Source organism: Podarcis vaucheri (genome assembly GCF_965113315.1).
Source record: "Podarcis vaucheri genome assembly, chromosome: 3".
Classification (NCBI taxonomy): Eukaryota; Metazoa; Chordata; class Lepidosauria; order Squamata; family Lacertidae; genus Podarcis; species Podarcis vaucheri.
The window spans coordinates 82595729-82623353 of NC_138761.1; the positions used below are offsets into that span (position 1 = coordinate 82595729).

The 27625-nt window shown below is 42.8% G+C and overlaps 1 long non-coding RNA gene across 1 annotated transcript in view; it reads right to left on the minus strand.

The window, feature by feature from the left end:
* Nucleotides 1–27625, minus strand: part of LOC309529142 — a 598034-nt gene that overhangs the window by 458206 nt on the left and 112203 nt on the right. The window lies entirely within an intron of this gene.

Here is a 27625-nt window from a genome sequence, read left to right on the forward strand (position 1 = left end):
CAGGAGGATTGACAGCCAAGGGAGTGGTATCTAATCTGCAGTGTCTCTGGAGGTGTTGCTCAAGTGTTTTCTCCCTGAGAAGCACTTCGCAAGAATTGCACATAAACAGCCAGCAGACAAGTCAAAACAAAACCTGGGTCTCTCCACTTGCATATCCTGTATTGGTTTTTAACAGTTCTGGATTTAGAGCTTAGTCCTATACATGCCCACTCAGAGTAAATTCCTTTAAGTGGTAACTATAGAAGTGCAACCATAGGCTTTTGTTTAGCATTTTGGAATACAGTGGTACCTCGAGTTACATACACTTCAGGTTACAGACTCCGCTAACCCAGAAATAGTGCCTCGGGTTAAGAACTTTGCTTCAGGATGAGAACAGAAATTGTGCTCCGGCAGCATGGCAGCAGCAGGAGGCCCCATTAGCTAAAGTGGTGCTTCAGGTTAAGAACAGTTTCAGGTTAAGAACGGACCTCCAGAACGAATTAAGTACTTAACCCGAGGTACCACTGTATAACAAAAGTGCTGGTTGTCTTGATTACTGAGTTTTGCTCAGTTAGCTTCTCGGCATCCGAAATCTCATCAGGTCTTTGAGCTGACCCACCCATTGTGTCTGTTATGAGGCCTCTGGGTGCCCCAGAATTTCTAAACCCATTCATGTATGGATGGATCACTGCATTGTTGGCATGATTCTTTCGCACGAGTACGAATCCTTTTTTGACTAATTGCAATGCGGTGTTCCACATAACTGACCTCTGCAGGGCATTCATAACTTGTAGTCATGTTAACTTTGTCAACACTTGCATTCTGAGTTTTCTTTCTGAAGTATTTGTGGTCTCTCCATCTGACAGTAGAACAAATGTAGATGCCTCTGGCAGGAAGTAGGAAGAGCTATTACTAAGTATAGATATTAGGTACTCTGAGTCCTTAGGATAAAATAGTCTATATATTTTAATAACTATTGTATATCTGGTATTCTGTACCATTCTTGCTGGGGGAGATTTTGGCCATTTTGGTGAAATAAGGAATCCATTTAATAGTGTGGATAATGTTCAATATGACATCTTTATCCTATCTCTTCATAGATTCCCATTTGAATTTGGGAGCTGTAATCAAAGGTTTTTATGCTGGTATTCTTAAAGCAATGGCAACAAATAATCTTCAGCTATCAAAAAATCTGTCTCTTTTCAATTATTATCTCCTTCAGTAGCCACAACAGCTATCATCCTCTGGAATAGTTAAATGTCAACCAGTATAAAGGTTTCTGAGTACAAAGGAGTGGACATTGACAGAAAGCTGGATTGAGACAAGGCAGTGAGATGGGAAACATTACAGACCTCTCTATAGAGGGCAAAACTAATTCATTTAGCTTAATTTCCTGCCAGTAATTTCTCCCACACAAAGGCAAGCAAAACTCCCTGTCTCAAACACCTCTGAAAACTGAACACGTTTTTCCTCCAGGAAATGAGGAAAATAATGATTATGGCATATTGGGGGAAAACTCATTGAGGTGGTCAAATAATTAGCTGGAGACTATAAATGCATCTAAGTGGGAAACTGGACTCTTCATGAAAGTCACAAATTGTGATGGTGTCTTGGATACAATTGGTCTGTTGTGGTATGAGCTCTTGCAGACTACTGAAATTGGGTACTGGAACCTTTTGAGTCCAGTTCTTAGGTATGAACTTATCTGTTAAGACAAGATCTTACTCATTGGTGTTAACCTTCCGTGTTAGAAAAGGGCTCATAGTACATGCCTATCCTGGTAGCTGTTGTAAGGTTTAATGTAATGATGTATTTGAAGTTAATGCACAATGGAAAAAGCTATATAAATACACTAATTGCACAACTATCTACATGTTTATTCCGAGTTAAGTTCCACTGTGCTAAGTGGGACTGGCTTGGTTTGCAGTAAATGTGAATAAGATTGCAGCTTTAGATGTATTCAATCCTGTAATTTCATGCTCTTTTCAGTGGAATTTTTTCAAATAAATGTACTTAGAGTCACAACCTTAGATTGAAGGGGCTTGCTGAAATTTTATATTAGCATGGTAAATTGCAGGTAAGTCATAACAGAATAGAATAGTAAAGGTAAAGGTACCCCTGCCCGAACGGGCCAGTCTTGCCAGACTCTGGGGTTTGTGCGCCCATCTCACATCTATTGGCCGGGGGCCAGCGCTGTCCGCAGACACTTCCGGGTCACGTGGCCAGCGTGACAACGCTGCTCTGGCGAGCCAGAGCCGCACACGGAACGCCGTTTACCTTCCCGCTGGTAAGCGGTACCTATTTATCTACTTGCCCCCGGGGGTGCTTTCGAACTGCTAGGTGGGCAGGCGCTGGGACCGAACAGCGGGAGCGCACCCCGCCGCGGGGATTCGAACCGCCGACCTTTGGATCGGCAAGCCCTAGGCGCTGAGGCTTTAGCCCACAGCGCCACCCGCGTCCCAACAGAATAGAATACATTTGTGCTAATGTTTAATGCATTTTATTGTAATGTAATTTATTGTTTTATCTATAATTTTACTTGTACTCCGCTTGGAAAGCCTTTTTATTGTGGTTTATATTTTTTTCAAATAAATGAATTTTTGCATATAAAAATGTATTTCATCTTTCTGCCAATGTGCATTTTTAAATCTATATCTTCTAACAGTGTAATCGTCTGCATGTCTATTAAGAAGTAAGTTCTACTGGGTTCAACTGGACTTGCTCCCAAAAAACTATAATACGATCGAGGATCTAGTAGGCAAATGCTGCAGAGTTTCAAGGGCACAGCAGATAATAAAATGAAGACATTAATTCAAATAAAATACAGTTTTATCAGTAGATAAACTGTAAACCTTATCAATTGTTTCTCTTCAGGAAAGCTACTGTGAATGAACCTGCTGCTGTCCTGAAACCACATTTTTTTTTTTAAAAAAAAAACATTTTGTTAACTCTTTCTGAAGGTTTTCCTAGGCTAGTGATGGATCCTGGAAGGCTTCCTTGGGATAAGTATACATTATACATTAAAAACACATCACTTCCTCAAAAAATCCTGGGAACACTAGCTTATCTTTCCCAGAGCTACAGTTCCCAACAACCTTAACAAAATATGGTACCCAGGATTTTTGGGGGAAGATAATGTGCTTTAAATTCATGGTGTGTACGCATATCACATCCCACCCCTTTCCACTGCACCCGGGGTTAGACTTACTGAAAACAGCTACAGGCAGGGAAAGCCTTTAGAAGTATATCCCAACCGCTATTTTAGAACCACAGAATGGAATATATTTTCAAGGTAGGCACTTGGATATTTTCCTAGGTAACATTGTCATGAAGTGTCCTTATTTCCATTTTCCAGGTAAGCAGGAAACAGCAATAATCGTCAACCATAAAAAGTAGCGGAGGAAGAGATCTGTCAGTGGTTGGCTGTATTTTGCTTAAACCTGCAAATGTGTAGGAAGAAGGCTGCTTCCTAAATGCAACCCCCGCCCCCAACCTATCATCAGGATGCAATAAGAGCATAGGAAGATCCTTCCTAGATAAAGCCAAAAGTAGTCTAGTTCCTCATCCTGTTCGCCCAGTGGTTAACCAGATGGGAGAGGAAATCACACGAGCAGGACGTGTGTGCAATAGCACTCTCTATAGCAACAGGGATACGCAGACATATCACCACTGATAACGGGGGAAATGTATACATTGCCATCATGACTAGTATTTGCCAATAGTTTTGTCCTCCCAAGGTGGGGGGATTTTATTTTATTTACTGTCAAGTGGCATATAGGTTTTATGAAATAAATAAAAAATATGTTTCGAACCTCCTAGATTGGTGGCAATCAGTGTATCTTGTGTAGCAAATTCCGTGGTTCAACTGGTGTATGAAGGAGAACTCTCTGAATCTTCCCACATTCAGCTTCATTAAATAATCCTGGATTTTAGTATTTTGAGAGGGAATATTTTTCTCTATCCAAACATGCTTGCCTTACCCTTTTCCAAACTTAACATATTTCATCCCATTAAGATGTGCAGTGGAAACCCTGCTGGCAATTCTGCCATCCTGTGAATTTCAGAAGTGAGAGATTTTTCTCTTTGGTGGCACTCAGTCTGTGAAATGAAGAAGAAGAGTTTGGATTTGATATCCCGCTTTATCACTACCCTAGGGAGTCTCAAAGCGGCTAACATTCTCCTTTCCCTTCCTCCCCCACAACAAACACTCTGTGAGGTGAGTGGGGCTGAGAGACTTCAGAGAAGTGTGACTAGCCCAAGGTCACCCAGCAGCTGCATGTGGAGGAGCGGAGACGCGAACCCGGTTCCCCAGATTCCAAGTCTATCGCTCTTAACCACTACACCACACTGGCTCCCCTGTCCAAGGTGTGCCTGGCTTCTTCATTGTATACCCTTTATGTCAGGTCAAGAGGCCCCTTTTTTCCCACAGGCCTTTGGGGTAGAGAATAAGATCAGAAGATATTTCCCACTGTGGAATTGTTGCCGTTTCTGACTGTTTCTGGTTTGATTTAATACAGCCTAAGTCCCAGCAAAGGAAGAATGGGTGCAAAAACTTACAGAATATGTGGAAATGGTGAAACTTAACGGAAGAATAAGAAATCGAGATAACAAAACTTTTATGAAAGATTGGAAATGGTTTATTGAATATTTACAGATAAATTGTAAACAGATAAGAACATTGGCAGAATTATTGCAATAACCTGCCGTTTTATAAGAGTATATATTTAAAGTAAACAATAAATGAGCAAATGAAGTTAATTAGGATATGCAGAAGATATTAAAAATAAATTTAAGGAACTGCAGAAAGAGGGGGAAGGAAGTCAAGCTTTGAAATGTTAAAATGATTGTAAAATTAGTGAAATGTATAAACCTGAAAAGCATAATTTTTTTTTAAAAAAAGATTTAATACAGACTAGTAATGTTTTATGCATTTAATGGTTTACTTGAAATGAGCTAGAATCACATGGTGAAAGGCAGGCTAAAAATGCATATCAAGAATTAAAGTCCCAAGCGCTGTAACCTTTACTTTTCCTTATAGGGGAATAGTGCAGCCTCATTATTATTTTGGATGCCCTTTTCTTAACCTTTTCCAGCTCAACAATATTCTTTTTGAGCTGAGGAGACCAAAGCTTGAACACAGTATTCCAAATGTTGCTCATGCCATAGATTTTTATAACTGCATTATGATATCACACTTTCATCTCCAACCCCTTTCCTAACGATCCCTAAAACAATTTCCCTTTTTCACAGCTGTCGCACTCTGGGTCGACATTTCCATTTATCTGCCTGCTGTGACTCCCAAGAGCTGTTTCTCTGTTGGTCCCTGCCAGTTCAGATCCGATAAGTTAGATTGTTTTTGCCCCTGTGTGCATCATTTCACATTTGCTAAATTGAATTACACTTGCCATTTTAATGCCCATTCACACAGTTCAGAGTGAACCTTTTGAAGCTCCGAACAGTCCCCTTTCTGTTCTTGCCACTTGGGCTGATGAGCTTATGAAGACCAATAAACATCAAGACTTTTCCTACAGTCCTTGCTAAATGTTGGACTCTGGCCTAATCTCTCATATAATGCATATTTCAAAAAAACGGAATAGGTGTGCAACATGTCAGATGCTATTTCACATAAAATCCCATTCATCTCAATGGTGCTTTCACAGGAATTGGATGGTAGATTGCACCCTACATAATACAGAAAATTCCAGTTAATTACACCTCACTCAGAGAGTCTTCTGCTTAATTTGATCACCGGTTAATTAGATTGTCTTATTTGATCAGGTCTCTAGTAACCAAATAATTTGCATTCACCTGCTGAGGCTGTCTTTCTTTTAATTGCTTTCTGGTATTGAAAACTTTGCTGTTGGATCAATTTAGGGCTATATTAGAAACACAGTACATAATTTACAATTTATCAGCTTTAATGTAAGATGAACGGATTATGGATCTTACACAGAACCATGTTTAATGGTGCCTTTTCCTCCTGCTTTAAATGCTATGTTTTCCCTGAGCTGAGAAGAGAGCCATATATAGACAGGCAAGCAAACCTTCTCAAATCCTGCTGCAGTGTGCATTCTTATTGTGTTCTTTGTGGTGTGCAGGATACCATTATTTTACATATCTCCACAAAATGTGAATAATTAAGTAGTACATAAATGTTTTAAATAAATAAATTAACTGAAGCCAGGGGTATTTTCTTCCATTATTTGTGATTAAGACCCAGATGCCACCTGCCACCTTTTTGTGGGTGGGGTGGGGGAGTTCGACTGTGTTGCACTGAGAGGCAGTTTTAATATTGGCACCCCAGCTCAGTGCCTCTGAGCTACACTCCAGGCAGTAAATCAGCAGCCATTGTTAAGGTTTTGGAACTTGAAGGCAGAGGTTGCTTACATATATGGTGTCATGTAGTTGATGGACTATATTTTCTCTTGTTTCTGAGGATTGACCCAGAACCAGTTGGTTCAAATGAGAAGGAAACAGATTTAGACTGAACATTAGGGGAAGCATCCTCCCAATGTGAGATGTTTTGACAGTGGAACAGACGGCCTGGGAAGGTGGTGGAATCCCCTTCATTAATGGTTTCCAAGCAGGGATGTTGTAGTAGCGGGGTTTTTTGTTTGTTTTGCGTCAGCAGGGAGTTGTACTAGACCGAGCTCCCAATCTAGTGATTCTGTGTGAAGCAGCTTGAATCAGAAGCCCATTCCTAATGTGAATACAAGACTTGGGATTGGCTGGGATGTGCATTTTATCATGGTTATTTCCCCCTAGAATTCTCTCGCCCATTAACAGGATTCATCTATGACTCCCACATATACAGGTTCATAAGTGCTTCTTGGAACCCTGGAATGTAAGTGCCTGCTGAATAAGGCCAGTAAGGCCATCTAGTTCTTCATCCTGTCATCACAGTGGCCAACAAGATGCCTGTGGGAAACTCACAAGCAGGATTTGAGCGCAAGAGCACTCTTTCTATAGTGCTAAGCAACTGTTATTCAGAGTATTGCTTCCTCAAACTATGGAGACAGAGCATAGCCACCATGGCTCATAGTCATCAATAGTCTCCAGCATCAATTTGTCTAATCTAATAAAGCCATCTAAGTTGGTGGCCATCACTGTCTCCTGTGAAGCAACTCCACAGATAACTATGTGCTGTGTGAATAAGTGCTTTCTTTTATCTTTACACTCATATATGACTTAAATATATGAGCCACTTTAGCATCATCCTGGAAACTCGTTGGGACAATCTATAGGTTAGCTAACTGTTGGGGGTTTATACAGCACAGTCTTTAGCATATGCGCCGCCGGGGTGCAAAGATCCGCCCAGCGCCCCCAAATTTAGTTTAGCCCCCAAATTAACTTTGATTATGATGTAAGAGAGTTAATTTTGCGTGCACGGCACCATTGAGAATGACAAGCTCCATTGTTGAGTTTGACAAGAGCCACTGTTGTGAATGACAAGCACCACTGCTGGCACAGCGCGTCTTTGGTAAATGAGCGCACAAAGTCAAAAGTCCTTTAGTGAAACAGTAGGTATACATTTCGGTAATACCTAGGTTTATATGTATTTTGTTTTTCTAGCTTGATCAAAATTATTATTTCATAACAGGTAGATAGTTATGAGCTTAGGCGGCTTCAGCAACAGGCACCTGGCGCCCCCCAAAATTTGGCATCCAGGTGCCCCACACCCCTTGCACCCCTGGGTAAAGACGGCCCTGGGTTTATATTTTGCTGCAGTCCTTTTTTCTCCCCTCCGACAGCATTTCTAAAGTATTGCAAACTGGCATTGGTTTCATATTGATTTAAGTGTTGCGGCTTTCCTCCAAAATCCAGAGAATGGTAGGTTGGGGAGAAAGCTAAAAATACCCCCACCCACCCACAGTTCCCTTAGCACCCTTTCAGAAGGACCAGGGATCCTTATAGAGCAGCAGGAACTCTTAAACCCATTTAAGAATATAAAGCCAATGGATACAGTTTTGCAGTTAACAGTTGTTGGGTGGACAGGAAATACCCTGATCACACACTGAAGTGCTATACATGCCAAAGCAATGTACACATGGCTGAGTTTAATAACTTCAGGAATTGTGGCGGTGTTAAGTTGTGCCATGCCTGACTGGAGCAGTTACAAAGTTTTGCATCAGTATGACAGCAGTGGAAGGTGCCGAAAGAGATTGCAATGTTGCCAAAAGGGCATACTCCTCACTTTAGCACTAGATTACATGCGCAAGAGACCATATTTTGAGCATTCTATATAGCATAGGTTATCTAATAGTTAATCCAGCCCGAAGGGATGGATGTCCAAGAATATTGCAGTAAAGGTCAGGATTTAAGTGAGCTGTGCATTATATTAAAAAATCAAAAACACAGTTGAGATTTCAGGTATCTCATTTTTTATTGGATTTTGACTATGATCTTATCTGTGATGTAAAGTTCAAGGTTTTCACTTCCAAGAGGGAGAGGGAGAGAGTGGGTGTGAGAGAGAAAATAACCATTACCATAGAGTGGGATTTATACATCAAAATATATATGCATAAAGGAAAATATAAAAGAAACAATTGCTTGGGGAAATAAGCCCCCTACCTGAGGCTTGAGCAAGACTTCAGAAAAGTTATATGATATCTTACTAACTCCAGACTGCCTATGCTTTTGTAAAATAATAAAACAATCAAAATTTAAGGATTCTCTGAACTCTTCATAACATCTGTTCCCGGCCCACACATTCAATAAATAATAGACCTTCATTGTGTAATTGTTAGTTTGATTAGGGGAGAAAAAGCCCAGGCTGAGTCAAATAATTGAAATAAGGCTTCTAAGGGTACTATTAAAGGTTGAGTTTTTAATTGAATCTTTTGTTTTCTAGCAAATCAGTTTGCTTGTTTAAATAATGAAAGTTTCCCAAAATTAATTAGATATTGGAATATCTATTTAGATGTATCAAGGCATCTCTTAATACCTACTGTCCTTAATTTGTGATGCAATTATCAAAGTGCTATTTTATATTAAAATTAAAAGCAGAGGAAAATTATAATTATAATGAACTACTTTTACACTTGTTATCTCCACTGACTTCAATTCATTTGCTTCCTGTATAATGCAAGGCTAGAAAAGGGAAGAGGGAAGCAATTAAATAGAAGAGGGAGGTAAAACAGCCCATTCTCATTCCCAGCATTTTCTGGACATTAAGTTTATAAACACTTGTGTTACTTGAAGTAGACCCAGTGAAATGAATGGATTCAAGTTAGTCATGGTCATTAATTTCAGTCGGTTACTCTGAGTATGACTAATGTTGGGTACAAGCCATTGAATACATACTTCTGATTTTGAGAATATATGGGATTGCACTTTAAGGAGGCAAAAAAAGAAAAAGTTAACTCCTTGGGTCAATAATGACTACCTCCCCAAGCAGACCCTCTCAAAAGGATGCAGAAGCAATCAGGGCTCGATTTAGGTTTGATGAGGCCCTAAGCTACTGAAGGTAATGGGGCCCTTTATATGCCTAGCTCAGGGGTCTGCAACCTTTAAGACAAAAAGAGCCACTTGGACCCGTTTCCGAAGGAAAAAAAACCTGGGAGCCACAAAACCATTGCGACATTTAAAACAAATATATCTCCAGAGCCGCGATCTGACAGCGGGCGGGAAGGTGACGTCGGGACTAACGCACACACCGCCCCCATGCGACGTCACAGCCAGTACAGCACCTGCCACAGTGGGGAGTGTCGGGGCGCACAATGCGCCTCCTCCCCTCGCTAGTATCCGCCCCGGAGCGGTGTAAAAGAGCCACATGCGGCTCCGGAGCCGCGGGTTGCAGACCCCTGGCCTAGCTGTCCTTTGTCAGCAACAAATTGTTGCTGGTTTTTGTGTTGGATATATGCTATATAGTAATTTATGGACCTAATAGGTGTCTCAAGCCATTTGCACCTGTGGCCGTACAACCAGTCCATTCAGAATGTAGGCACCCTATATATAGAAATGAGGAAACAAGTGATATTTTTGGGAGCAGGCGGGGCCCATTACTTACATCATAGGAGCCTACACAACGCAAAACACTGTTGCTGTATGTAGGTTTTATTTTATTGGTTTTTTATCTTATATTATGGAAATGTACATCCAGTGTTTTTTCCCCTTTTATTTTTTTGAGGGGCACCAAGAGAATGGGGCCCTAAGCTATAGCTTGTTTAGCTTTTACGTAAATCTGGCACTGGAATGATATAGCACCTATATAGGCTTCAATGGTGAAAGCAACTCCTCATTGTACACCATTTGACTATAAGCAGCATTTACTACACTCCTTCAAGGGATTCCAAACAGTCCTTTCAGCCCAGGCTGTATACTGGAACCATTAGGACAGATTGGGGTATTAAAAACAGGTCAGAAAATAATGACTCCCAGCAGCTGGACAGAATTCTTTCTTCTTCTTTTTAAAGCATTGGTTAAAAAGTAATTTTGAAAATACACATTTGAAATCAATTACATGCTGGAAGAGCTATATAACATCCTCTCTGGATGTCTTTAGTTTTTACTTCATTCTTTTGGAATTCCACTCAATAGAATAAAAATAACGGATCACCTTAGCAGCTGCAATTCAAGTGCCTCATATTGTTATCCCCCCCCCAAAAAAATGTCAGCAACTATAATGTGAAATGAAAGACATTTTCCGTTTTCTTTGAAGCAATTTGTTTTCTTTTGTCCTTGGACATCCTGCAATTGTGGAAATGATGGCTCAGTTCCACAAGTAAATGGCAGTGGGATGATGTGATTAACAAGGGCGATCGAGTTCCTGATTAGACCTCTAAGGAATAACGGACCACATTTAGAAAAAAAACATATTGAATTTTGAAATGTGGCATAGGCAGTGCTCTTAAGTACCTGTAAATTTTAATTATTTTAATTAAAAATGGGCAGTTACAGTTTCATAAAACTTGGTCATGAAAAGCTGAGTCACAGAATCTCATCCCTGCTCTCTCCACTGTGTTAGCAGCCTTTCCCCTCTTGAAATTATTGCCTCTCCCGACTGTCCTTATGGTTTGTTGTTTCTAGTTCTTTTTTCAGTTCTGTTGAACTATATCTTTTGGGACACTTGGACTGTTGGGTGAAGCACTTGTCATTTTGATTCAGAACCATAATATAGAACGGCCTTTGTATACACACTTGGCGTTAACGGCCACTGAACTACGCAATTGGGATTCGGTTGGCATCCATCTGTTTCAGGAGACAATAGAGGACTGAACCTTTTTGGGTGTACCATGGCATTTCTTCTTTCTGCACTCCTCTCCTCATTGGGATTTATTCAGAGTAAGCAATCATGAGCCCCACAGCGCTGTTGGGCTTGGGTTGGCAGCGACTGAACAGGAGCTTGGACAAGAGGGTGCAGTGTCGTCTCCTAGAACCAGGCACCTTGCTTGCAGATGGGAACAGACCTGCCCACCCCAATGTAACGCATGCTTGAAATCACGATGCTCCTAGAAGGCGAGAAAATGTTGCAGCTGAGCACACCATTCTGCATCTTCTTGGTGGGAGCAGCAGGGAAATGTGTTGGGACATCTTCATCGCTTTCACCCTATTCTGAACTTCTTGCCCTGCTCCTGAACTCTTGAATCGGGACTCCGGAGTGCTGTGTCTGCTTGCCTGAATAAAGGCCTCGTTCTTCCTTGCAAGTGAGAGCCTCTGCCTGCGTTTATTGGGTGGCAGCCCAGACAGAAACAAGCCTCCAATCGTGCCACATGTCTTCTTCACCTCACTGCATCACGTCATTTGCGTCTTACTTTTCCCACTCAAGAGATTTCCTTTGCTGCATCCGAGAGGCTCTTGCCTGCAGAGAGGGAGCTAAGCAGCATCCAGCAATTTCTGGTATCTAGGAATGGGGGAGAAAATGGATTCCGTTCGCGTTTAAAGGCAAACCTCTCTGATCTGCAGCATACAAAACAATATGCAAACTGAAACACGGTGATCCTTTGGAATGCACACTTCTCCAAATTTCGCAACCCAAGTAATGTGTGCAAAAATGCATAGACCAAAGTATGTGTTAACATGTGTAAAGGTAAAGGGACCCCTGACCATTAGGTCCAGTCGTGACCGACTCTGGGGTTGCAGCACTCATCTCCCTTTATTGGCCAAGGGAGCTGGCGTACAGCTTCCGGATCATGTGGCCAGCATCTCTTAGCCACTTCTGGTGAACCAGAGCAGCGCATGGAAACACCGTTTACCTTCCCGCCAGAGCAGTACCTATTTATCTACTTGAACTTTGATGTGCTTTCGAACTGCTAGGTGGGCAGGAGCTGGGACTGAGCAACGGGAGCTCACACCATCGCAGGGATTTGAACCGCCAACCTTCTGATCGGCAAGTCCTAGGCTCTGGTTTAACCCACAGCGCCACCCGCATCCCTGTTAACATGTGTACATTCATGCAAATAATATAGAAAAATGTGCTGTGTCAGGGGAAATTACTTTTCAGAACTGTAGACTGGGAAAACTGCATAAAATGCAGGTGAATGTTCATAATTACGTTAAAAAGGGGGGAAACTGATACATGGAAATGTGGAGAGCTGAACTTAAGACTGGGAAAATTAGAAGCCAAGGGAACCTACAATTAACAGGTTCACCTATCCCTACTGAGAGTTTAGTATTGCTCCTCAAACATTGCGGCCACAGTTATTAGATCTAAGGTCTTACATGCTGTCCCACAAAACCAGCATTTAGGGGCTCGAAAGTCAAGCAAGAAGGCTCCTTGTGCCTACCTTTCACTCATAGAACCATTTGAACTGGAGGGATCTGGGAACCCAACTAGTCCACCCCCTGCTTAGACCAGGAAAACCAGACCTAGAACATTGCCAGCAGGTCCAGCCCCTTCCTTGAAGATCTCCAGCATGACAGTGACATCCACACCATATATTTAAAGCTAATGGCTTCTCTCAAAGAATCATGGAAACTGTAGCTCGTTAAAGGTGTGGGGAAGTGAAGCTCTGTGAGGGGTAGATTACAGTTCCCAGGAATGTTTGGGTGTAAAAGTGATATAAATTTGCTTTTAATGTATGATGTCGATGTGACCACAGTCCAGCCATGACCCCCAGGTAATTCATGTTAATATGAAATGAACCATTATTTGTCTTTTTCTAAAAAATCTTAACAAAGTAGCCCAGGAATATGTAAGAAGAAGGGGGAGCATGTACCTTCAGGGCCAGATTTAGGGGGGTGGGTCCCCCGTGGCTCCTTGGGTTCAGGGACATCTATCAGCTGCCCTCTTCACCTGAAAGAACAGTGCTGGAAAAACTGAAAGAAACAAAACTGGAAAAACTGACTTGCATTGCTGTTGCATTAACATTCATTGTTTGTTTGTTTTTATTTGTAAGAAAAAAGACTACAATGTGTGTGCTTGTTCAGGCAGCAGTGTGTATAAGAATGATTGTGATCAAATTCATGTGCAATTATTTTTTTTGGTCTTCCGTGACAAAAATAAATAATATATATAGCTTCATTTTGTTTTATTATCTCTTACAACAGAATAGGCTGTGCACTTATTAAGCAGAATAATAACCAAACTACCAACAGTAAAACTACTAGCTTAAACTGAACTTCACAATCATATATGTCTAAACCCAAATTTAGTTTATTATAGAGACAGAATCAACCCTGTGGTGTATATCTGCTTATTGATGTGAGCTCCCCCCCAACACATCCTCTTAGTACCTGAGGTTTCATTTGGCCCTCCTATAATTACAAAGAAAAATATAAATATTGAAGAAAATGTGCCTGAAAATTATTCAATCCAAAACATTTCTTGCTGTTGCCTCTTCCTTCTGCCACCTTGCATAATATTATCTGGATTATGAGATGCAGCAAGTGTTTAAATATCATAAAGATTGGCACCTCCAATTAACTTGATTTCTAAAATCAGCAATGGAAAAGGATATGGTGATGCACCACAGGAAATACATAAGTCCGTATTTCCTATGGAATTAGCATAACCTGTGGGATATCTGACTTTTGAGCAATCAGAATTCAAGACTATGGCTCATCAAAATCCTCTCAAAGGCAAATGGCATTTTCTCATTTTCCAACTTTTTACCACAGTATAGTGTGCCTATAGATAGATAGATGGATTGATCGCTAGGGCATACGTTAAGAGACTTAACCCACTGGAAATATTCACCAGGGAGCTCTGATCGTGTTTAGGCAATCCTCCAAATGGTGGTTTGCACGTTTGGTTCTGAATTTCCATGCTTCAGGCCTGAAGAGACGAGATAGGAACTCCAGATTGTGGTTAACAACAAACCACAGTTTTCTGAATATGGAAATCTGTGGTTTGTGCAATGGAGCTTGGAGTCATCATCTGAACCAGGTCATTAGTGGCAGTTTAAGGCTTCCAGTCTTGAAGCATCACAGAGCAGATACATGATGTTTTTCTTCTTCTCAACTAGTGGGGATGGGGGGGAGAGCAAAATATATAAAACAAAGCTTGCAGCTTTAATAGGCTTATAAATTGAGGGTGAGGGAAGATATCAGAGAAGTGGTCCTTCTATGAATTGTAGAGTTGGAGGGGACTTTGATGGGAGTTCACACTCTGCGGCCCTGATACCTGCCTTATGCCGTGTCTGGCCCACCCAATATTGAGTGACAGCAGCCCTTCAGGGTTGCAGGCATAGATGTTCCCCAGCTGTGTCGAGAAATGCCAGGGGTTGAATCAGAGACATTTTTTTTGCATGCAAAGTGTATGCTCCTCTACTGCTGAGCTAGAGCCCTTCTCACTGGGGAGCAAGCCCCATTCGCTAGAATACATAATCCATGGGATTTACTTCTGAGTAAGCTTGCATAGAATTGGACTGCACAGTTCAACAGATGGCAAAGGTAACAAGGGAAGGATAGGCATGAATGTAGCTGCGCCTCTTCTCAAGCTCACAGCAAATTCAGACGGCCCATTCATGCTCTGTTATCCACACCACTGCAGATCTTCCTCCTGTTGACACCTGAATCTGATGAAAAAGCATTCCAGAAAGAGGAGGGCTTTGGGTAACCAAGTTAGCATGGTTTGAAAGCCAACATAAGATGGAAAATTCGAATGACCAGGAGGGCACTGTTTGATAACCGCAACTGCCGCTTGGAAAATATTGCTACTCTCTTTAAAAGGAGGGGAAATACATTTTTCACAATGATTGTTTTGTGCTTCCCCCTCTCCTCTTCTACAGAACATAGCCAGGTGCCCTGGGATAGGATCATACATGTGTCTATACTTAGGCTTCTCTGGCGTTTTTCAGGAAGAGTGTTTTGCTTTTGCTTAATAGAACCACATTGGCAAAAGCAAGTACTGAGAAAGGGCCCCTATCCTGCCTCTTCCCCATCTCCCCACTGTGCCGTCGAGATCAAGTATTAGAAAGGCCAGGCAAAGTCTATTAGACAGCGACTCCTCCAAGCAGAGTCAAAGGATTCCATGTTATTTGCTGTACTTGCCAGCGACTGTCAAGCGGAAAAGAGCAAGATGAGTTCTTCTTGCAGTGTTACGTGTTCAGAATGGATGATCCTGAACAGAAATATCTCAGCTTACACTCGGCAACAAGCTAGATATCATATTCTGACAACTGAACAGCATTCACAGATGACTAAATGAAGGCTTAGTGGCAAGGATGTGACGTAGAGTTTTAAATTTGCCACGGCTCATCTGCTATGTGAGTGTTCTCTTGAACAGAGTCCAGGAACTCTGCCGTCAGCTGCATCCATATGCTAGGCATGTGTTCATCACTGCCAAGCACATCTTTTAAATTTAGTCCTGGTGGGAGCATGTTCTACACCTTCCTGGCGCTTGAGGATGAGTGTGTGGTGGTGTTTTTTCTTTCTTTTTCTTTTCTTTTTGGTCTGTGTTAGAAAAATGAAGGCACATATTCATTTCAGAATACTGTCCTGATTTTAAGCAACAATCCTTGACAGGTTATGCTACCACTTTAATTTTGAGGGGAATGTGATGGGCCAAGTAGGTTCTTCTTTAGTTTTAAGAACTTTAATATGTGGCTTAATAATGTGTCCTTTTAAAACAATTGAGTCCTGTCGTAGATTTCTTTGATTTTGACACAATATGCTCAGCCGTAGGACGCTTCCAATCCAGCACTGGGTTTATGGTCCTACGCCACCCAAAGTTCAAGCTAATTTACCACCATGCTATAGGAGGGCTGGCTAACCTATGGGGCTTCAAATATTTGATTCCAACTCCCATCAGCATGACCAATAATCAGGGAAGTTGGGAGCTAAGAGTCCAACAATATGTAGAGAGCCAAATGCCATCCCTGTGTATCTGCAGCCCTGCACGACTAAGCCTTTTCTACAGCAGCATAATTTTGTGAGTGCTCCCTTGTCTCTGTATCTTTCAAGTAACATCCATTACTTCTAAATATTACTTGCAGGTTACTATGGGTTCAGCCAGGATTTACTTGCGGGGGGTGGGGGAGGCCTTATGTGGGTCAGCTAGTTAAGTATTTTTATTTATTTACTTGATTTTGGGGGGGCAGCTGCCCCCCTGCCCCCCTAGCTATGCCCATGGATTAGACTGCAGCACACACATACCAGATAAGTCACTTCCGATATAAGATGCATGTAAATAGCAGTTACAGTGGTACCTCAGGTTAAGAACTGAATTCGTTCTGGAGGTCCGTTCTTAACCTGAAACTGTTCTTGACCTGAGGTACCACTTTAGCTAATGGGGCCTCCCGCTGCCACCACGCTGCCTGAGCACGATTTCTGTTCTCATCCTGAAGCAAAGTTCTTAATCCGAGGTACTATTTCTGGATTAGCGGAGTCTGTAACCTGAAGCGTCTGCAACCTGAGGTACCACTGTATATTATTATAATGTGCTCACTGAGGGAGAAAGCAGCATCTTTCGCTGTAGAGTTTAAGAGATAACTGTTCTAAAAGGCTCAGTGGGGCCTCATAAGTGAAAGCTATTTCCCCAAAGTAATGATGGATCCGACAGAAAAATAAGGTACAGAGTTACTTAATAGCATGACAGAAAAACACCCCCCCTTGACTTATCATAAAACCTTCATTTCTGGAAGCCATTACCACCTCTACCTACATCCCCGAAGCCTTTTCACTAGAACAGAACATGCTGCCCTAGACCAGAGAAAGTACTTCAGAGTCAGTGTAACTGTGAAAATTAGATTGAAGAAAATGAGTGGTTTCTTCCCCCCGCCCCCCACCAGCAGATACTGAAGAGCACTAACTTTAAAATCTAACACACATTTGAAGATTCTTCACATAAAAAGAATCATCGTCATTTGGTAAAGCATAAGACTCTTAATCTCAGGGCTGTTGGTTTGAGTTCTATGTTGGGCAAAAGATTCAGGCATTGCAGGGGGTGGGACTACATGACCCTTGCAGTCCCTTCCAACGCTACAATTCTGTGAGTCTGTCATCATTGCTAGGAGCATGGAAAAGCATTCTTGATCCAGAGTTCAAGGCATCAATCCCCAAAGAGACCTCTGCTTTGGCAAAGCACTATCAATTCAAAATAAACATCCATTTGTCACATACTATTGTAGAACCATAGAGTTGCAAGGGACCCCAGTCCAACCCTGCTGCATTGCAGGAGTCACAGCTAAAATGCCTTTACAAATACCATGTCTTTTCGTTTTAAAGACATGACAATCTGGAAAAATGCAGATTTAACAGTTAAGGTAATGCTGAAGAACAAAGCCTTCCCCCCCTAGAAAACTAGGCTTTGTGACTGCATGAAGAGAATACTTTCAGAGTTCCATGCAACGGATGGAGTAAATAATTGAGGTAAATAACAGTGTTTATTTTTAATTGACTTGGGGATGTGTGTGTGTGTTGTTGGCATCCATTTGTCTTGAGAAACAGTGGAGTATGCCACTGGGGGTGAAGTCAAACCCCTGCATTAGCAGCACGAAAGTGACCTCCTGGGGGCCCAAGCCTGGGCAGCATATATGGAGGTCTTGGGCTACTCAGATGACAAGACTCGCTCTTGGTCTCGCTGATGTGGTCCAAAAGAAAGCAGAGCAATATGTTTGGCATCAGCTTGGTTCCTGGAAGCAGGCGTACAAGGCACCATTCAACCGACACCCCTCCTGATTTGTGTAGGGTTTACTCACAAGGCAGCAGATGTTTAGGGTCAGAGTTTTCCTTCTCCTTGATGGGCTACCTGCCTATGTTGATGAGCCCCATCTGCCCCCCACTTCCCTCTACAGCACATGCAGAAACGTCCTTCATGATCACTGGACCCCCTATTGGTCTTGTCTGCTCAATCTGTGAGAGCCAGTCAAGTCAGTCATTCATATTCATATGAATGTTATATCTATATCTATATCTATATCTATACAGTGGAACCTCGGTTGTGAACATGATCTGTGAGGAAGGCACGTTCGCAAACTGCAGCACCGCGTCTGCGCATGCGCAGGTCATGATTTGGCGCTTCTGCGCATGAGCAAAGCATGGTTTAGTGTTTCTGCGCCTGCGTGAGCACCGAAACCCAGAAGTAACCCATTCCAGTACTTCCGGGCTCAGTGTGGTGCGCAACTCGAAACTGCGTAACCTGAAACATCTGTAACTTGAGGTACCACTCTATCTATCTATCTATCTATCTATCTATCTATCTATCTAACACCTCACAATGATGGAAAGTCAGGGTATTCCTTTTAATGTATGGATAGTATAGCCCACAGGGATAAAGTGGATTTTCTGGCTGTGTTCAGACATGTGGGGAAATTTTGATATAAAACCTCCATAGAGTAAGAGTACACGGAGCTCTTTTCTGTGATTAGATGCTATCCTAGCAAGCCACACACAGATCACTCATGTTCTGAGCCTGCTGATGCTCTGCTTATCTCCCTGCAAAATTCATGATGGGTGAGGAATCACAAACTCAGCATAGTGCAGTCCACACAGAGAGGGAGGGAGGGAGGGGCGGAGGGACGGAGGGAGAGAACAGCATTGATGCCATAGATTCCATTCCAAATGCAGTCTTTCTTTCCCAAGTTGTTCCACCAGCAATTATAGTTTAAACAGTGAAACTCCAAAGCCAGGAACATGGAGAGATAGCAACTGTGCCTTTATTTGCTAACTTCCAAATTAAAGAGAACAGTTCCCAGCATCTTATACTAGTCTGACATCTTTCCTAAGCAGCCATTTCTTAATTATCTGGTGTTAGCTAAATTGATTCTAATTAAACAGAATACTGTCCTGATTAAAGAGCAGTAATTATCTCTCTGTGTCATTAGGCTAAATCAGTTTTACAAATGTTTGTAGCTCTTTTTTAAAAAAAAACTTTATCCCTTGGAGATCACCCAATAAGATCAGATGGATGTCCCAAGTCAAGTCTGTTCGGTGTGACTCACTGTAAGAATGCTGTTAAGCTTCCTTCACTTTCCAGAGTAGCAAGAAGTGCAAGGACAATGCTGAAGCGTGTACCATAGTTCCCTTTGGAGGGGGGAGGGAGTAGTGGAGACCTATGATATCTTTGTAATAACTGTGTTTCTTTTACAAATAAGCATAGTGCATAGTGGAAGCAAACAAACACAATGCAGAACCACTTGCGCTACAACAGGCATAGGCAAACTCAGCCCTCCAGATGTTTTGGGACTACAACTCCCACGATCCCTAGCTAACAGGACCAGTGGTCAGGGATGATGGGAATTGTAGTCCCAAAACATCTGGAGGGTCGAGTTTGCCTATGCCTGTGCTACTTCATACCCCGCAAAACAATGAGCCTGGCAGAGATAAAGCGAGCTTTTAAAACAGAATTTGTCTTGCATTACCTGTTTTGCTAGTGTAACTTCCAGGTTACTAGGTTAGGCAGTTTGGAATTTGGTTAAACCTCCCCCCGCCCTGTACCACCCCCCACCACAACCCTAAAATGTCCCCTTTTAAAGACTTATTACAGCCTTGACTCAGCCAACTGAGCCCTGTCTGAGCCAGGATGGAGGACTAACACTGGTGTATCTCTGACTGAGCCACAATGAGGGATTTCAGCCAGTATAGCCTTGACTTAGGCAGGCTCAGTCAGAGATTGACCTGTTCCAAAACCCTTTCATCGCAGAAGATCTTGGAGTCCATTTATTTCTATTTTATGTCTTCGTCAGATAAAGCCTTATGATGCATTAATTCACTGATTCATCTCCAAAACCTGCTTCCCCTTCTCTTGTAGTAGCCTCTCCCTCCCTTGGCCACTGTTATTTTAGATTAATTTTCACTCACAAGACTGCTTAGGCTTCTTTTTGAAATTAGTGTAGGAATCCAGTCCAGTTCTAGTCTTTCAAGAGTATTCTCATGCTGTGTGTGTGTGTGTGTGTGTGTGTGTGTGTGTGTGTGTGTTTTCATTTTAAAAAGAGGCACACTGTTCCATATACCATTCCTGAGAGGAAGACAGGTCCTGTCACTACCATGTGGGAATACTGAGGAGAAATATTTTCCACTGACATAGCATCTTACAGCAGGCAGTGCCGGTCTGCTTTATAGACACCGGCAAATTTATCCTCACTGAAGCAGGCAAGCATTTCTCATCTGGATCTTACAGCTTGTCAAATCTGGAGTTTGCAAGTTTTGCTTGCTGTAACTAACAGAAATGTTGCCTCATGGACCAATCATTCTCATTCAGGAACTTCTGAGTTATGCAATGTTAGGGGTAGAAGGGACTTGAAGATAATCTAGTCTATGATATGTAAATAGGTAGGTAGACAGACAGATAGATAAATAAATATAGGTGGGTGGCATAAGACCTTGCCCATGGAAGCCCCATGGAAATCGATGACAGGTTGTCTTCTCCTGTAATCAGCAGAGGAGACGCTGATCTGCATCCGCCATTTTACAAATGGATCCAGCTGGTGGTTCTGTTTTCTCCTTTGTAATCCAACAGAAGGCAAAAATAAAACTCCAAAATAAGGGAATCCATCTTCTCACCTCCATATATTAGATCTGGAGGAGGGTTGAGGAGCCTGGTGAGCTCTTGCCAAATGTTGTTGGGCCCTGTTCCTGCCACTCACCACCTGGCCAGGGTGGGGCCTGACAGGCCTCATAAGGATGGTTGCTGCTGCTGCTACCCAGGAGAGCTCAGAACAGCACACAGTTCTTTTAAAAACATTTTTAAATTTTCTTTTTTACCTTTTTTCTTTTAAATTCTTTTTGGTGTGGGGGTGGGAGGGATGTTTAGTCGGGTTTGGGAATTTGTTTAATTTTGGTATGTTTGTAATTTTTACTGTTTTTGGTTTTTGTTTTATTGTGTGTGTGTTTTTTGTTTTTATATACGGTAGGTTTTATTTTGTTCTTAAGGGGAGGTGTCAGGGCTGCCTGGGAGTGGGTCCCAGCCAACAAAATGGCTGGGGCAGGTTCCACAGGGGGGAATGCACTGAGACAACCGATCTCAGTGATCACGGGTAGGAGGAGGAGTTGCACGAAGACCAGACCATGTCATTACCGAGGAGGCAGGTTTAGCCGTGGTTTGAGGACTATCCCTGCCTCCGGGTCTGGTCTTGTCCGGACGGATACTGGAATCAGCAAGGGATACCCACATGACCTGAAGGTGCTGCTGTGCAATGCCAGGTCAATGATTCATAAGACCACTGCCATCCATGACTTGATCATGGATGGAGGATTTGACCTGGCTTGTGTAACAGAGACTTGGTTGGATGAAGCAGATGGGCCTGTCCTTGCCGCTGCTTGTCCACCAGGTTTCTCTTACACACAGCAACCCAGGCCTTGTGGGCTGGGAGAGGGGCTTGCAGTGATTTTTAGGAAGACGTTAGTTTGCACCAGGCGTCCTATTGGGAAGACCCAGTTCTCTGAGTGCATGTTCTAGAAGTTGGGCAATAGGGGCAGTACAGGATACCTTTTGGTGTACTGACCTCCCCACTGCACCAAGGATTCCTTGCCCGAGCTGCTTCAGGTCATGGCGGATGATCTCCTGGAGACAATTAGTTTGGTTGTCCTAGGGGATTTTAACATCCACGCCAACACGACCTTACAAGGGGCTGCTCAGGACTTCGTGGAAAGCATGTCCTCCAGGGGCTGTCCCTGAATAAGTCTGGCCCAACTCATAGCCGTGGACATGCCTTAGACCTGGTGTTCACCTCTATGGATGTTGGTGATCACTAAGTAAAAGACTTTCTTCACCGCCTCTATTGTATCTGCAGAAAACAGCAGCAGGAGACTCTTTCAGGTGGTTCACAATTTAGTGGAACCACCTGCTCCATCGGGGCCCAGTATGGGCCACATGATCTCCTGCAATGATTTTGCAAATTTTTTTGCAGATAAAGTCGCTCAGATTTTGGAAAAGGTCGACTCCACTGTGGGTGCAGGGCCAGGGCAAGAGAGTGCTAGAGTCCTGTCTAGTCAAGTTGCATGGGATCAATTCCAATTTGTTACCTCTGAGGATGTGGACAGACTGCTTGGGCGAGTGAAACCAACCACCTGTCTCCTTGATCCTGGCTCATCCTGGCATATAAAAGCTAGCTGGGAAGGGCTGGGCGATTGGCTTCGCAGGGTGGTGAATGCTTCTCTCTGTGAGGGAGCCTTCCCAGACCTGCTGAAAGAGGCGGTTATCAAATCACTTCTTAAAAAATCATCTTTAGATGTGGCCAATATGGCCAACTATCTCCCAGTCTCAAATCTTCCATTCTTGGGCAAGGTGATTGAGCGAGTGGTTGCTGAACACACCTGGAAGAAGCAGACCATTTGGATCCCTTCCAGTCAGGATTCAGGCCTCATCATGGGACTGAAACTGCCTTGGTCGCACTGGCTGATGATCTTTGGTGGGCTAGGGACAAAGGTGAGAGCTGTTTCCTAGTTCTGCTGGATCTCTCAGCGGCTTTTGATACCATTGACCATAATATCATTCTGGACCGTCTAGAAGGGCTGGGAGCTGGGGGCACTGTTATACAGTGGTTCCGTTCCTTCCTCCTGGGCCGTGTTCAGAAAGTGGTGGTGGGGGATGAGTGTTCAGACCCCTGGGCTCTCACTTGTGGGGTGCCTCAGGGTTATGTCCTCTCCCCCATGCTTTTCAACATCTACATGCAGCTGCTGGGAGAGATCATCAGGGGATTTTGGCTGGATGTTCATCAGTATGCGGATGATACCCAACTCTACCTCTCTTTCAAATCAGAACCAGTGAAGGAAGTGAAGGTTCTGTGTGAGTGTCTGGAGGCAGTTGGAGGATGAGGTTGATTCCTGACAAGACAGAAGTACTGTTTTGGGGGGACAGGAGGCGGGCAAGTGTGGAGAACTCCCTGGTCCTAAATCCCCAGGTAACTGTGCCCCTGAAGGACCAGCTGCACAGCCTGGGAGGCATTTTGGACTCACAGCTGTCCATGGAGGCACAGGTCAATTCTGTGTCCAGGGCAGCTGTTTATTAGTTCCATCTGGGACACAGACTGAGACCCTACCTGCCTGCAGACTGTCTCGTCAGAGTGGTACATGATCTGGTTATCTCCTGCTTGGACTACTGCAATGCGCTCTATGTGGGGCTACCTTTGAAGGTGACCCGGAAGCTACAACTAATCCAGATTGCGGCAGCTAGACTGGTGACTGGGAGTGGCCGCTGAGACCACATAACACCAGTCTTGAAAGACCTACACTGACTCCCAGTACGTTTCTGAGCACAATTCAGAGTGTTAGTGCTGACCTTTAAAGCTCTAAACGGCCTCAGTCCAGTATACCTGAGGGAGCATCTCCACCCCCATCGTTCTGCTTGGACACTTAGGTCCAGCACCAAGGGCCTTCTGGTGGTTCCCTTACTGCGAGAAGCCAAGTTACAGGGAACCAGGCAGAGGGCCTTCTCGGTAGTGGCATCCACCCTGTGGAATGCCCTCCCACTAGATGTCAAAAAGAAAAACAACTACCAGACCTTTAGAAGACATCTGAAGGCAGCCCAGTTTAGGGAAGCTTTTAATGTTTAACAAATTATTGTATTTTAATATTTTGTTGGAAGCTGCCCAGAGTGGCTGAGGAAACCCAGCCAGATGGGCAGGGTATAAATTAAAATTATTATTATTATTATTATTATTATTATTATTATTATTATTATTATACAACTCCTATCACCCCCTCAGTGTCAGAGTCCAACAACATCTGAAGAGTCACTGGTTTCCCATCCCTGATCCAGAGTATGAAAGCAAAGTTCTGTTGACTAAGATTACCAGGGAAAGGGTTTCCTTAACTCTTGAGCAAAAAACCTCCACATCTGTCATACTCTTTTCTGATGTCAGTAACTTTAAGAGGCAAAAGTGATATTAAAATGTGAATATGGAAAAGCTTCCTGAATCTAATAGGCCAATGATGAGGCATTATTATACCAATCTCATCATAAAACATCTTACATAAATATGTCTAGCTCAGGATTGCAGCGAATGAGGTTTGTTACACGCAAGACAACTATAGGGCGAGTACTTAGAAACCTTGTATGTCATCAGTGCACTTAACTTACCATGAATCACGGCGTATACATTACCAAATTGCACAAGTGCTCAAATGCACCACTGCTGTCTAGCTGTATACATGCATCCCAAGAGTGTTTTTTCCTTATGCCTGGCAGAAGGCAATGCCTCCCCCAAGCACTGATCGGTTCATGCAACACTGCTGTGCCCAGCAGTTTATATATGTTCTGATTGCATTAGGAATTCCAGAATCACTTCTCTTTCTCCCCGTGCTATGAGCCTCGCTGACACTCTCACCGAAAAAGAACAAAATGTGAGAGATGGCACTGAGTTCCAATATTCAGAGGAAAATTAAAGCTCTAGCATTGAGGCCCTGGAGCTGGCAATTCTACCCCCATAACATACAGAATCCTGCCACCACCACCCTCCTCCAGATGTTTCTCTGGGATCTTTCTTTTCCTCCAAAAGTCTGCTGCAGAATCCCTAATGAATGCTTTCCTAATCTGTCATTTGTAAATCATGGTAAATGTCCTGGGAATTCAATTCTTATTTGTTCACTGCAATAGCCATAAATAAAACCGCACTTGGAACCCAGAGCTGGCAAGCTAGCTTTATTTACAGCCTGTCAGACATATCTCAGTATATCTTAAGCTTTCTCAAATCTTTCTTGATGCAAGATTTGCATCTCAATTGTTGTTATTTTCCACCTTCTTCTCTGCAGACATCTAGTTGTGACCAAACATTGCCAACCCTTTCCCTAACAAGTTAGCTGAAATCTGACCATCTGCCTCATCACACAAACATTTTGCTTACGTGAACCTTAACCATTTCAGTTGTTCTCTCCTTTGCAAGGCCTTTCCCAGTTGCTTTTCCTTTGCCTTCTCACACTAAGTATTACATGGTCAGCAATTAGGGTTGCCAGCTTTTGATCTCAAAATTACTACTGTGGCTCTGGGTGGAAGTTAGGAGGCCAGGACAGAGCCTGTCAGCTCAGGGGCTGGGTGTGATGGCTCAGGGATGGAGTCTGGCACAAGCCTTGCATCTTGAGGTCAGCATCACCAGGCACAGACTGGGGCCCATGCAATGGCTCACCACCAATCATAGGCCCTGGATGCCATTGCAGAATAACAGCTTCATCTCCTCCATGCTAGTGTCATGTTCTTAGCCCAGCCCAATCTCTCCCTCTCCAAGTTTCTCTGAACTCAGTATGTCCAATAGTTGCAGTTTCTCCTCCTCTTCTTTTCCACCAGCCTCCATTGGCTGCAGGGAAAGGGAGTAGGCTGTGAGCAATTTGGAAGCTCCTTCAAGGAGGATGAGCACCAGTGTCTACAGATGTGCTACTATCCACAGATGTGCCCCATTTCCACCTTAGATTCCCTGTCTCATCAGCAAGGACAGGCAGCTGTCCAAAGGCAGATGTGTAGCATGGTTGCTGACGTAAGAGGGGAGCTGTCCAGTGGAGACACACAAGGAACTAGGAACAGAGAAGAATGAGACATTACACCAGCAGCAGACACCTCAACCAAGCCGTTTTATAGCTGGCCCTATTACCAAACCCCTTTCGAGAATATCTACAAGGCCCTTATCCAGAGCATGCATTGGCTCGTGTTTCCTTAGCGAAACAACCCTGCCCAGTGAAAATATATCAGTGATCCAAGCCAAAGAAAATAAAACACAGAAGTGAAAGACAGTACACAGCAAAGAAACCTCTGCTATAATTGGTTCACCAGTCAGAACAGTGTCCCAAGAACGAGTTATGGGTATGGATGGGGGTAGAAGCATGCAGAGTGATACCCAAAGGTTGGCAAACATGCAAGCACTTAAAAAATAATAATTTTGAAATATGAGCTTAATAAATGTCTATTGAGTTAGGTTTTTCCCAATTATTATGTGCTGATTAGTTTTAAAATATCATTTGGACAACACCACGTTCCACAAGCAGAAATCGAGAAACTGCAGGAGTTCATCACTCAAGCCTGTCTCTTGCATAATTCAGTCATGATACAACCCTACTTTTTCCATTTTTATCTTAGATTAGGATGATGTGACAGCTTTACCCCAAAAAAAATAAAAAATCAAGCAAGGTAAACCTGAATGGCTGAAGTTTCTGACTTCATGAAGGTCTCCCCCCCCCCCAATATAAACCAAGTTAATAGTAAAACTACTAGGTATTTGGTCCCTGCCAACCATATGATTCTATTAAGCAGAGGCTATATGGTCACTTATCAAATGTGCTGAAGTAAGTGGTTTCCTGGGAGCAGGTTGGATTAGATGATCATTTGAAGTCCTTCCAACTCTCTCTTTCTCTATCAAATGAAATTTGTGGGGCAGGGAATGAAAAACCAAATGGTTCAAGTTTTGAAGGACTTGAGAGTAAATGATACATGACCTTCTGGGGAGCTACCTTGCTGCAATGACGTCCATTGAAAGGTTTCATCAGCATCAACTTTACCCAACTGGCTAACTTTTTTGCATTTTGATTTGGGGTTGTTTAGGAGTATTTGGCAACATTAAGTCATAGCACATCGATTCTGGTTCTTGACTAGCTGAATCAATCCGTCTCATGAGGCTAGGAGATTTAAGAGAAGGCATTTTTATAGGAGAGTTGTATGATCTGAGCCCATAGGGGACCCATTAAACAGTATCTTCGCAATTCACTCTGCTACACAGTCATTTGTCACTCCCTCATCTATCCAAGGGCTTAAGAGGGTAGCCTATTAATTATAGCTGACTTTTTTCGGCAGAAAAAAACAAAACAAATCCAGACTTTCTGGTTCATGCAATGACAAATTTCCTATTAGTGTAGTGTCTGTGACAACCTGGGCTTGCCTGCTGAACATTTAAGAACACTGTGAGTGCTGCGCTTTCGTATGATGCATTTTTGAAATATATTTCAATAATTAAAAATAATGGATTCATTCCCAAGTGTCAGCCTTGACACAAAGAGTAGATTTAGACGTTGATGATAAATGTGTGCCTTGCTATATTTGAAACGCATCATTTTTCAAGTAAAGTTATAATTGAATTACAATTGCGTGGGCACAGAACAATAACTAATTAACATTTAGATTTCAACTCGCTAATTAGCATTTACATTTTCAACATACCAAGCCTTGATTTTCAGACACGCAGAAGGTAACTGGTAATGTAGCTGCTTACGTGCACACTAAGCTCCCATGAGCAAAGTTGAAGGTTTCCAAAACCTCAGTGATCCTCGGAATTAATTAGTTTCTACCACTGAGCTTCCTACAATTGTATCCAATGTCCTAACTTCTCATTATTGAAATATTGCACAG